Source organism: Anneissia japonica, unplaced genomic scaffold, assembly GCF_011630105.1.
Source record: "Anneissia japonica isolate Jap-2015-1 unplaced genomic scaffold, ASM1163010v1 scaffold287736_len1891122_cov214, whole genome shotgun sequence".
NCBI classification, from domain to species: domain Eukaryota; kingdom Metazoa; phylum Echinodermata; class Crinoidea; order Comatulida; family Comatulidae; genus Anneissia; species Anneissia japonica.
In genome coordinates, this window is record NW_022756106.1 from 1,632,236 (window position 1) to 1,645,694 (window position 13,459).

At 34.7% G+C, this 13,459-nt stretch overlaps 1 long non-coding RNA gene across 1 annotated transcript; it reads left to right on the top strand.

Annotated features, from left to right (window-relative positions):
- Positions 1-710: 710 nt before the first annotated feature.
- LOC117123960 lies at positions 711-12,738 on the top strand. Its single transcript, XR_004447910.1, has 2 exons — positions 711-1,342; positions 9,590-12,738. It is a non-coding gene; the product is annotated as an uncharacterized LOC117123960 (long non-coding RNA).
- The last annotated feature ends 721 nt before the right edge of the window (positions 12,739-13,459 follow it).

Sequence of the window (13,459 nt, forward strand, 5' to 3'; positions counted from 1 at the left end):
AGTGAAATCTTATTACGGTGCTTAAGACGTTGTTCATAGGCCATAGGACATCGATCTCGTGAGACATTAAGACATGACTTTGTCATTCATCGTTGCACCTTTTCAATAATGTGTCCATCAACCTTTTTCATATAGATACCAGGCAGGAATGCCATAAGAAGTGGTCGCACTAGAGCTATGAACAACTTCTTAATATCGACTGCCTCATTTGATTTCGCTCACACGCACTTATGAAACCATACATTCTTTTGGCTTTGTTGTGACTACTGTAACTGTTCCTTTCTTATCGTTATCATTATTAGTATCAAATATTCTTTCACTCATTCTTTCGCTTATTTTATTCTTTATTCAGTCAAAATATACAAAACAAATGAAAATATCTAAACAAATTATATGGGAATGAGAATTATGCTTAATATTATATATAATTTAGTTTTCATGTAAATGCAAATATAATTACAGTAATTTAAAAAGCGAAGGTAAAAACAAATCTACAATTTCAAACAAACAAAGAATCTAATAACAGAATACTGTAGAGTATTTTAAGCCATTTACATTCTAGAAAAATAGGCCGAGGGAATTCATTACTATTATCATTTTTTATTAGTATTACTTGATGATAGGAAATGTTAACAGAAGATGAGCAATAATATAAATTGAGCATCTTAATATAAACAACGATAATTTTATTTTAGTGAAATGTTTGTTTTTTTCAATTTTCTATTTGAAGCCAAATTTAATAAGGAGTTTTTAAAAAATAAACCTTTACACAATCAGGAAGTCGCGTACGCTTACTCTTTTTTACGCGTACACAGACACGTCCACCGGAACCGAAAATGCTACGCGTACGCAAAAACCTTCATCCGAACCGGAAACGCGTGCGCGTGCGTTTCCACAAGCTCATAACACGCGCGGCACATCCTTTGTTGATAATAATGCATGCCTGGCTGTGACTACTCTACCATTCCCTCTACTAATAACAACCTCCTATAGATAATGAAATAAAACATGATGTAATTAGCCTATAGATTATTGAGATAAAAATAACAATGATGTACAATTTTTAGGAGCTCAAAACATCGGAAAACAACCTTCTCGAAGGGCCAAATTTGAGACATGAATCAGATTGGTCATAAATCATCACACCACTTTTTAATGATTATACTTTCTGTCAATAGTCAATTGTGATTGGTTGAACGTTTCGTACCGGTAGTGGACAACTGTGCCCTGTCCACGTACCAACCAAATTTATTACAGAGATGTTCAATATATAAACTTGGATTACATTTCTTACTGTTTCTGTATTTTATTATGTGACTGATTTTTGTTATCAGTTTAAAAGGTAGGTAATACCAGCTGTTGTAGTACTATATGGGTAAGTAACCCGTGCTGTTAAGAGTTACATACAGAAGGAAGGGCTAGAAGTTAAGTTCCTGCCGGGTGTGGCACAGTCCGATTGCTAGAAAAGTTGGCCTAAATGCAACCTAGGCCTAAGATGGCCTAAGTAGGCCTACTCCTCTGCTTAGATGCTTGCATGTGGTTTATTGCCCTCGTACCGTATCTGAGACAACTATCAACTATATGATCTATAGTTGTCTCAAACTTAAAGAAATGAGTATGTTAAGACTTTAATATAATAATAATTAAACTAGTTACTTTGCTAAGTGGCCTATCTTTAAAAACAAACCAAAGTGTTTACCAATAGTAATATTTAATATTGTCTACTGTACACTTTGGCTTTGCAAATGACATTGTATTTAAAAAGCAAGAAGGTATAATTAATACGCCGTGGCTGAGATACGGTACCATATTTCTACTTCCATTTGCTAAAGGTACGGCAAATGTCATTAATCATTATGTCACCATCACCCAGTGAAGTGCCAGGATGTGCGTGAGGTCATGCATCAAACTCTTGGCATAGGCCTCTAGGCCTTGCTTACATTCTTTGTGAAGAATCTAAGCAAGGCCTAGGGCTTGCTTCGAAATTCTTCGCTTTGCGGCGGCCTTGCTGTAGTGAGATCGATCTGCATGGCATATATCAGTCATAAACTAATTCCTCCATGGTCACGCCTAGTCTGAAGTTCTCAACCCCCAAAATCTGATCCCAAGTTTTAGTCCAAGAAGCCTAGGTTATAATACTGAATATACAGTACTCGAAATTACCACGTTTACAAAATCCGACCAAAATATCATACACTTTGAATACACATGCAACCGTACATCAACTTTACGTATACTTATTCTCTGTTATTCCCCCAATCGTAAACATCGTTCGGCCAGAATCCATCGATCGAGAGAACGTTTCCCCAATCACGCGATTATTATTGTCAACTTTTCCTAACATGCTTTTGATGCAGGCTCATTTAAAACAGTATTATGGTATATAAAATGCCAGTAAGCCTATATGAATCCTCTTATTATCAGTTTATAGTATGCCGTTCTTTAGTGCAAGGTTTGTCATGTAAATGAGTTTAGACCAAAGATAGAGTAGTATGCCAACTCTCTTATTAAGCGAAGAGGCTAAGCAAGGCCTGAGCTGTCGTCAAAAGTTTGGTCCTGAGGATTCCGGGATTGCTTGATATGGCTGTAGATAAATGACATGATTCAATTATTACCGAGTGGAAACCTTACGCCTATTTATCAATGACAGTTATTGCAAAAAAAATACTTCATTGGGTGATGGTGACGCAATTCCATTTACCATACGTCAGACCTGCCAACTCACCCGATATTGTCGGGTGTCACCTGATATTTAAATAAATCTCCAGTTCTCCCGATCGAATGAAATTTTCACCCAATTTCTCAGGCCACTCACCTCTCCAAAAATACTCCGATTTATGCATAATTTGATTGATTTGATCGTTTATTATTCAATGTATTCGCCGCCTGCTCGCTTTGCGGTGCAATAAACAAGCAGCCATTTTCAATTCGAATGTCGCCATTAACGGCCAATGATTTAGTGACGTGACTTTTTTGGTATCTTGCATCATCTTTTTTTTAATTAATTCTGAAAACCTCAAGATTTTTGGGTAAATCTCCAGATTTTTTTTAAGATTCTTAAAAAAATCTCCAGATTTCCATGACCCAAGGGTTGGCAGGTCTGGTACCTTTAGCAAATGGAAGTAGAAATACGGTACCATATCTCTAGCTACAGCGTAATTGATAATAATAATAATAATAATAATGATCAATTTGATACCTCCTTGATTTAAGGACTAAGCTCTTTAAGTTAGCTAATTAATCTAATGAATCAACAATGAATAATATTATCAAGGTTTTTTTAATATCCCAGTAGAATTTTTAGGGCCATGCAGCCAAAACAGGCTACACAACCACTAACCATTATCCTGATATTCATGCTTTTTTTTTATGGGAATGGATTTATTTACATGGCCGTATACAAATCAATAAACGATATATCTACGTGAAATAATAATTCTGGTGAGAATACTAATTAGATCTACAGTGTGTCTCAATGCACAATCTAGTCAATCCAAAGGCAGTGGTCGACTATTTTTGGATGACCTCCCCGCCCCCCCCCACCCTCCAAGTGGTGGCTCAAGAAATTGACATGTCCAACAAGTAGGTCCAAAACAAGGAGCCGACTAGAGCCTTGATCAGGATTCTGGAATAAAAACTCCTGGTAAGGTTCATGTGGAGAGCTTTTATCGTTTAGTATGGCCCAAAATCGTACTTTTAGACAACAACAAAATAAGGGATTGGCAATTCAAAATAATGTTATTTGGATAGCAAATTTGTATTTTTGGTCCAGCGTCCTTACGGTCCTGGTGTTGGACGACGAGGGGCTAGACTTGTCTTACAGGAAGGGGGAATTACCACCTGACCACTGCTGGCATCGCCACAGTCTCTGAAACCAATCATGCATTAAGTCTATATTATTAATGCAGTTTTGTCCGCCTCGATACACTGTACGTCTTCACTATTGCTTAGAGATTGAACAAGAGATACTGCTGTAGACAACTGATAGGCCGCAATACACCATGGATGAGGTCCTATTTTGGAATTTCTCTCCAATTTTGCATTACTTCTTCTTAAACGATTTCCATTTAAACAATTGTAATTTTATCAACCTGTATATGTAATATCCTGTATCGGGACATCATTATGCAAATTAAATGGAATTTAATCAGAGAGAATTAATGCTTTACTGAATCACTATCTAAATAGATGATTGTCTAGTAATTAAAATCAACCTCTGTAAATTTGTAAATTCTAAGTGACTAAGGTACTGTGCAATGTGTAATTATAACTATAATAAGTATGGTAGATTTGTGTCAACTACAGTATCTCGAAAAAAAAAATTTGTTTAAAGTTTGTATAAAGTACTTCAGCTCAAAAATGCATTGAAAGAAATGACGGGATAAATACTGTTAAAATATTTTTCATTATTGAGCCTGAGTAAGCTATTTTTACCTGTTCTTGACAGTCCGCCACTGAACAAAAATGGTTTGGCGCAGTGGGAACGATTTTTGGTTTGCCAACCTCATAGTCGGGGTTTTAATTCCTCACTGTTCCTAACTTTTTTGTGTCCTTAATGAAGGCACTTCATAAATGGGTATCTGACATTCCCCTTCAAGCTTGCCTCCTCACAGTAGGTCCATGCCATAACAAGGGTAGTCAGAGTTCCTTCGATAGGTGGTACATCATTCTCCACACACAACTTAGCCCCGCCATGTTTCATTTCAGACAGATTTTTCTGTGGGTGGTGGGCTGGCCAGGCTGGGTGTCATACTGCATCAACAATTAAACTGCCATTTAATCAACCGTGACCTTGTACAAACCAGGACATTATCATCCGTTCTTCCTTTCTCTTCTCTTTCCTTTTCTTCTCTTCTCTTGCCTTTTCTTCCCTTCCCATCATATGACAAAATCTCTCTCATTTAGTACTCAATGATATTCCATCCCATTTCTTTATGTTGGTATCTATAGGTTTGTGTATCTTTTTTTTAAATGAAATAGTTATAGTCTATTTAAAAAACAACACAACACATTTTAATTTATGATTCATGATGAATTAAGATCCAGTAATTGAATGATCCCAGAGATTTTCCCCTGATTAAGAAGATGTTTTACCCTCCTTACTGTACAAAACAAGGTCTTGTTAGCTTAACAAGATTGACCCATGCTTTGAAATCGTGATTGAGAAAGCTGCTGAAGCTATTTGTCCATTGACCATAAACCCTATTATTCCAAGTGCATTGTATGTAAATTACACTACCCTCAATTCTTTGTCTCATAAACCAGTTGTGAATCCTCGGAGTTTGTTGTGATAGTAAAATTAATTGGCCATCCAAGCATTGTACTAAACAACAGTTAAAGATGTACTATCATTCATGATGTAAATACATTTTAATTCCACGTATTGAAATTGTAAGTTTTTAACTTAAAATTCCCCATCGATATTAAAACAGTTTCTTCTATCCTTTTGTATAGATCCTTAAATTGGCTGGTAATCAATGTAAGGATCATTCTTGTACAGAGGCAGCGGAGAGAAAAAAAAAACAAACTACAATTCGTCGGCGAGAAAAAACAATTATATTTTCTACATATTAGTAGACTCTAAAATCGATTAAATAAGCCTTTGAAACCCCAAAATTGTCATCATCTTCGGGACCACTTTCGAAGCATTTTAAGCGACCGCACCCACTTTGCTCTCGTCAGGGGCATCGCCCCCACCATCAGGCAAATCCTGGCGCCACCCCTGTTCTTGTAGTAAAATGTCTATAAATTAATGAAAACTCCTCTTTCTTTTTCTATCTGTTTCTTGTTGGAGGCTAATAATTTATTTTATCCCTTCAAATGAGCTATTCAATTAAAAAAATGTTGAGGTATTTTCCTGTATTTTTGACTGATCAGTGATAGTACATCTTTAATGTAGGTATTTAAACTTTTATGAAATTTCTTTTTTTTTAACCAAATTATTTAGGCCAACATTTTGTTGTAAGAATTTTCTCTCAGCTAAAATCCTTTAATTTAAATAGAATGTTGTACATTATGAGAAATTACAAAATTAAGATTTTATTTAAATAATATTACACGCTGTGATAAAGATGAATGCATACAGTTTAAGGTAAAGGAAAGACAAAGTGAACTAGAAGTGATTTAGTTTTTCAGAGGGAGGAAGAGAAATTGGTGGATGCATCATAAACACAGGATTAGTGCAGCAAAGGCTTGTGGCAGTAGGGACATTGTATGTAAATTGTATTTTCCAGCTGATCTGAATCAAGGCTGCTTGTTGCTTAGTAGAAACTTCTGTGTCTTGATTGGTTTATGCAATAGTGATCTTGCCTGTAGTTTGTTAGGAGATACAGTACTTTGACCTTTGTATTCAGTGGGTATGAAGAAGATGTAAACTTCAAAAACCACCTCCCCCTCCCCCTTCATTGATATTGAATAGGAATTGGTACAAAACCATATTTAAGTTAAAGGTGACAGAGTTGGATACCTAGTGACATTATTCGTCCTGCAAAATAATTATTTTGAAAGATTTTTCATAAAATTTTTTTTTTTTTTCCAGATATTTGGAATAAGCAATTCTGGTAAAACAAAGATAAAATAAGACGAGAAAAGTAAACAAATGTGATTTAAAAAAAATTTAGGCTCTTTCTAGAACCTACTTTAAGTTCATATTATGACATCGTTGTATTAATAATGATGTTGCGACATAAGCAGTTCAATAATTGTGTTGATATTTCCTTTATTTAACATGTTGACTGCCAGACCTTTTTCAAAGGTTCCTTCCCATGTGCCAAAACAAGTTTACATATGCATACATTTTTAAAATTTTATTTACGGTCGTATATCATCAAAATGATGTGTCTAATAAATTGGCGGGAAAATATTAGGAGTGAATAAACTTGTCGACGGTACTGTGATAGCACTTTTTATTGACTATGACAAGTGCGAGTTATCTCGTTCGCTTTTTGCATGGGTTGGTATAATGTTCAAAGGATGCCCTCCACTTGTGCCGCTAGAGTGTACTACCGGAAATATAACACAACAAACATACATGCGTCATTTGTACGTTATCGTCTAGGTGTATCTTCCGCAAACCACTAGCGTTGGGTCTGGTTAGAGAATGTCGCTCCGATTTTGACGAGTATACTCGTCCCTGGCGCCTTCAGCAACATTCCGTGGGCGAGTGTACTCGTCGCTGGCAGCCAGTGTGTTAAATACTTAATTAGTTCATTAAATGTAACTTTCTTAAATTTACTTTTTTTCTAATTATTGAATTGTGAGGGAAAAATTTGTTAGATCGTATGATAAAGAAAAAATTTTCTGAAATTTTTAAATAAATCACTTAAAACCAATATTATTTGAAATCATGAATAATATTAGAATGCATTATTGGTAGGCCTAGGGCACAATGGGAGCTTTTCTTAACAAGTAATTTAATATCTCAATGACCAACAGCATCCAATTGATTATCAATATGTAACAAAAATGTGTCGATACCTGAGGCTATGCAGATTCTGATATTTCTCAATTTTTGAAGAAATATTAAACTGAAAATTTTTATTCAGCCAGAAACCTCCTTTTTTGAAACAGTCCTGCGCATATAATCTGTAAAATTTTTGTTAAACTGAGCAACATTTTCCAAACACACTAAAACATAAAATTTTGCATACATGTGGTCAGTATAATAAATATATTTGGCCACCCCTGATCTAAAATTCTATCAAGAAGTGATTCAGTATATTATATCAAAATCTATATTGCACTATTGCCAGACAAACCAAAGAAGTGTTGTCTCATTGTTATTACAGTACAGGCTGCATTTCTTTTTATTGATTACAACTTTTGCCTCTACTGCATATATAGTGGTTGTGCAATTCCATCAAACAATAATGATCAGTCATTTTTAGCATTTTAAATTGTGGCTATACCCTTTTTGCTTTGTTTATTTTATCTCCAAATTTATCATTGTTTATTTTTGTTTTATTCCCTGGATTTTCAGGAGTCAACGATCCCAATTATTTTTTCTTTTGCATTGTCAAAAGCTAACAATCTATGAAGCCAGGTATTTTTATATAACGTTTCACTTTAAAAACCTTTCCACAGGCATTACAGATTATTTTCTTTTGACAATAGAAGAGAAAGAATTGAAAAACAAGGCAGAGCAGGTCACGCACTGCCTCAATCCAGTTTATTTTCTTTTTCTCAAGCAAAACAGCTGGGAAACCACAGCACAATTACGTTGTGCAATACCAGTGTAATAGAGAGACCCTGTTATATATAGCCTTGTTATGAATCATCACCAATGTAGATATAATAAAGATTTCAATAAAATAAACAGTATAACAATGACAGTACATTTATGCTATTTAAGGTCAAATTAAACAAATGTTTTGATAAAGAAGATAAGGGCACGTTTGTTTTTCTTCATAAACATGAACAGCAAAATACATTTGAATATGTTCATCGTATTTATTCAAACACCCGTTGAATAAAGGCCCCCTCCAGTGGCTCATTTGGAATAAACACCTCCATTCAATAAAATGCTCCAGGGCATTTATATTTTTCTTGAATAAATACCCCCTTTATGATTGCCCCGGGTCGTTATTTAAAAAAAATATTATATAAATTTTGTTTTTGCACAGCAATTTTTTATGAAAACTAGATTTTTTACTTTCCTAAAGTGCTTGATTTTCAAGTTTAGATAATCACAAATATTACCTTAAAACTTATAGTTTTGACATTATACCTAAATCAACCTAGGGTTTATTAACATTTTATTAGACATAGGGAGGGAGGTAGTGGATGGATTTTTGGGATCCATGACACTGTAACCAAGTTTGTCTGTGAGACTTGGGGGAGTGGAGAGCTAATCCTTTCGGTCCCTTGATATGCTCAATAACCAGTTGCCAGTTTGGGAGTGGAGAGATGATCATTTGAGACCTGGGATCCATGAAAAACCGGGTCACATTAGACTTGGTGAGTGGTGAGCTGTTCTTTAATGCTTTCTAACCAGGTCTCTTTATGACGCTTAATCTGTAGTTTTTTTGTTTTTTTTTTTGGTTTTTTTTTGTCATGGTGGACCCCCAGGACCTTGGAATTCGAAGGCAAGCATCATTAGAACTCTGTATCAAACATACTGGTAGATAATAATCCTCTTGTTCACTGGTGTTTAACTATTTGTGATTTTGTCAAAGGAAACCCATTAGTACCAATAAAAACCTTCAGTAAATACTTCAAAGCACACATGACACACTTCAAAAAGCATGTTTCAACATCGCACTTACTTGGATTACACAATGTCACCTCCTTTGGGATTTTCCAGGATGGGCGATCCAGGATTTTGAAAGGACACTGGGTATGGGAATTCTGTTTCGTAATCTTTGAAGTAAATTGGAAATTCTATCAAAACAGGAAGCCAAAAAAATGTATTAAATACTTTAAAATGTTATTATTACTGTAATTACTGTATTGTTATTGTTTTGTAATAAGACTGGTTGCTTTGTTCTAAGATTTATGACAAAAGTTTGTTTTAAAACTGTCACTAAAATTGATAACGTTATTCAATGAGCCAATAAAATCACTAATTTTTATGTTCTTTTTTAATTTTTAGGAAAATGATGTCTTGGAGAATTGTGAACAACATTAACAGCACCGATGACTGGACATATTTGTACATAATATGGAATTATTTGATAATCCTTCAATGATAAGTTAATAGGAAAAGAGGCCTATATCTATTATATCAATACCATTAAAAATTCATATCTTTGTATTAAGAGGTTAAGGGCTAAATTTTCTTGACATACTTGTGGAACATAAATGGACCATTCCACTTGGCCCTTCTTTCCCTTGGTTATTATTGCTAAGGCCCCTCAAAACGATATTATATAAACTTGTGTTTGTGGGACACGCTCATGTTCCTGGCCCTTTGTAATCCCAAGTATAAAAAGTAGGTTCTCGTCCTAATAGTATTTTGGATTTAGGAGAATGAGGGAACTTAAAAAAATTAAAAAATAAATAAATAAAATTGGGTGAGGTAGAGATAATAGATGTGCGAAGGGATGAGAAACTATTATTTTTTTTTTTTTTATTTGGCCTAAAATTTGTGTTGGAAAAGTCCACTATGTTTCTTGTGTAAGATATTATATAATAAATACTAATTTAAGGAGTATACACATCATTGGTGATAGTGGCCTTAAGTTGTTTCTGTATTTTTAACTAGTAATATAAATCTTATCGTACAGTGTTATTAGCTTCCTAACAAGGCAACACTTTTTTTTATCTTGTTTAGCAAACCCTCTGACTGCAAGTAATGGTGATTTTGAATAAAAATAAAATTTTATTTTTGGCCAGTTAGCACATCCTCCACCATTTCTATTACACACTCCACTCCTGTGAAATATCCAAAAAATAAGATAAATTTTCTTTCCCTTAATTATATATATTTAAAGCATTTATTAATCTCACTATTATACAACACTGTTTACATACATTCATTATTTTCTTCTCTGCCTAGGTGGTTTGGCAAAATCATTTTAAATAAGAAAACAGAATTTTATTTTTATACAGTATATGTGTTTTCTGCCCTCTGACAACCTTTTAAAAATATAAGTTTGTTAAACAAGGTATTTAAAAAGTTTCACCAAATGAATAGTCTAGTAAATAATATAATAAATAGAGAATATATCTGGCAATTTTTTATAAAGCTTCGTTTCAGTAAAAATGGTTGTTGCACTGCGTGGCTTCCACCAAAGCAATTGGGAAAGTGCCCCGATTTGACCAACTAATGAGCATCCAGTTTTGGTGTATATGATAATAATGTGGACATAATTCTGTTTATGATTAATACAGCAAAAACCCCTATTAAGTGGCCTCCTTCTATACCTAAAAAAGTGCCCACTTAAAAGGGTGTCCCAAAAGAGGGGTTCTACTGTACAGTTTATGTGAAATGTTGTTGTTTCTGTGTCTTTAAAAGTACCAGCATCTGTGGTTTCCATTTTTCATATTTATTATTCAACAGAGGAACTCAATAATATACTGCCATGGAAGATAAGCCTACTGTAATACTAATTCTAGAATCACGTTTTGAATCAAATTCCTCCACTCTGGCTATCTGGCTGAAGTCCAGCTCAAAAGAACCCAAAAGTCCAAGGCTGAATAAAAATAATAAGCCAACTTGGCTTCAATAACCTAATCTTTTGCTTCTATTTCTTTGCATTTGTTTATCTCCGGGTTGCAGCCACTTATTGGAATATCACTCAGCAGTTTTCATCCTTGTAAAGTAACTAATTTTATTTTCAGTCCCAGGGATTTAGTGGTCAATGAGCTAGGCTTGTGTTCAAGTCAGTGTAGTGATAATTATGAATGTACATCATGCTTTATGAATTATATAGAACGACAAGATGACATACAACATAAATGAAAATTATAATCAGTGGCAGATTCAAGGTAGAGCCAAGCCGGCCTGGGCACCCCTCCCCTAACTTTTTTCCAAATTATATAAAAATGTAAAGAAAAAAAGGAAAATTTTAATCAAATTTATTTCTGAGAGTGCCAATTCTGGTCATCTAGAAGTGCCATAATCAGAAATCTATCCTCAGTGCCAATCATGGTGGGGCTGAGGTGGTCTAACTCACCATCTGAGAAAGTCCCTCTGGGCCCCCCCTCTATTTCAAATTCCTGGATCCGCCACTGATATTTACATAAACTACCTCATATATTTACTGTACGGAAACACGCCAGTGGTAGGTGCAATGTAAGGGCCATTTTGCCACTCCATTTTCTAATTTCCATGCATACAATGTATTGACAACCAGCATTTTGATGTTTGTATGTGAAGATAGGTACAGATATTGAAACAAGGAAAATAGAATATTATGTGCCCCACCCCACACCTATTGCCTGTTTGAAAAAAATTCCCATGCATGCACAGAGAATTCCATTGGAATTTAAACTATACTTAACATGAGTACAACACTGTATTTGTGCCTTTCAAAGTAGGGGAGAGGCTTAATAAAAGCCTGACATGAACCATGTTTTGCTATTATTTAGCATAAAATTTAACAAATATTTTAGTTTGAATGCAAACCTTCAGCAGCAGTGCAAAATCTGGGAATGTTTTAGCACTACATAGGGGCCTGACAATTGATGATCGTGATTATAAAGTATTGCACCACTGTCACTATGTACTTCACAGCCTCCCAGTTTAAGAAAGCATCAATTTATGAACACTGTCCCCGAAGCAAGGCTACTTTATGAAATTGTGACCTTTGGTATTCCTGTACATGCATTTTCTTGAGGATCAAGAATGAGCCAACTGACTTGACAGTTGAGTACTCATCCTATAATCACATGCTCCTAAGTTCAGTTCCCTGCAGTGGCATGTCTACGAGTCTTGAAAAGAGGTGCTGATAGGGTGAGAGAAGGTTGAGAGGGTGATTGATGAATAAACAAGTGGTGCTAGATCACAAAATAAGGGGATGAAGTGATTTTTAACTACATGAGTGATTTTTTTGCTCCAGACATTTTCAATGGGATGTGGACGACTGGGAGAGGGATGAGCTTTTTTTGGGTGGGGGGAGCATGCTTTCCCACTCACCCCATTATGCAACTGATTCCCAGGGACCTTATAAGATCTCCAGGATATTGTCCTTCAATTCAAGTACTTTTGAGACAGCTTTCACTTTCAATGATATTTGATTCTCTATTATATTCAAATTTATTGGAAATATTGTAAAATAAATAAATGTACTGAATAATGTTTGGTAGGTAGTGTCTTTTATCAAATGCTTCATGGATTTCTATGGCAAATAATAAACAAAATGCAAGAGTATTGGTGTGGGGGGTCACCAGATACAAGTGCAATACAGATCCTATAATTATATAAGATATGTAGTGCAACCTACTGAGCTCTGCCTCCTATATCGACTGTGTTAATACCTGATAATTTTAACCTAGGAGAATTAAGTTGACAAAGGTAGGCCGCCTAGAATCTGCTTTGCTATAAATTGAACAAGGACATAAGTGAAGGCAGTAGACAATGAAACTTTACCTGTTTCTACTTCATCATGGCTAAAGAGATAAATACCAGCATTGAAAGGAAGATGCTAGTGGGTTGAGGCTATCTAGTTATTTATATACATAAACATGATTTATTACAGGCTACTAAAATTAAAGAGGCAGTATTATTCAAGTTCCTTTTGCAAATGTCAAATGCTGCACATGTCCTGAAAATATAAATGCATTGTACAGTACAGTAAATGCTGAAGATACAAGAAAACTGAATATTTTTATTTTTAATAAGCCTGCCCGGATAGCAGGACTTGCTCCCACATCCAGGCCCATTTCAATATCAAATAATAAATAATTTAAAAAAAACAATTCATATACTGTAAAATTTATATAGAATAGAAAAGTAACCTTTTTTAATTATTTACTTATTTCTCCATACTGAATTAATAACTTAAATACTATGACATAT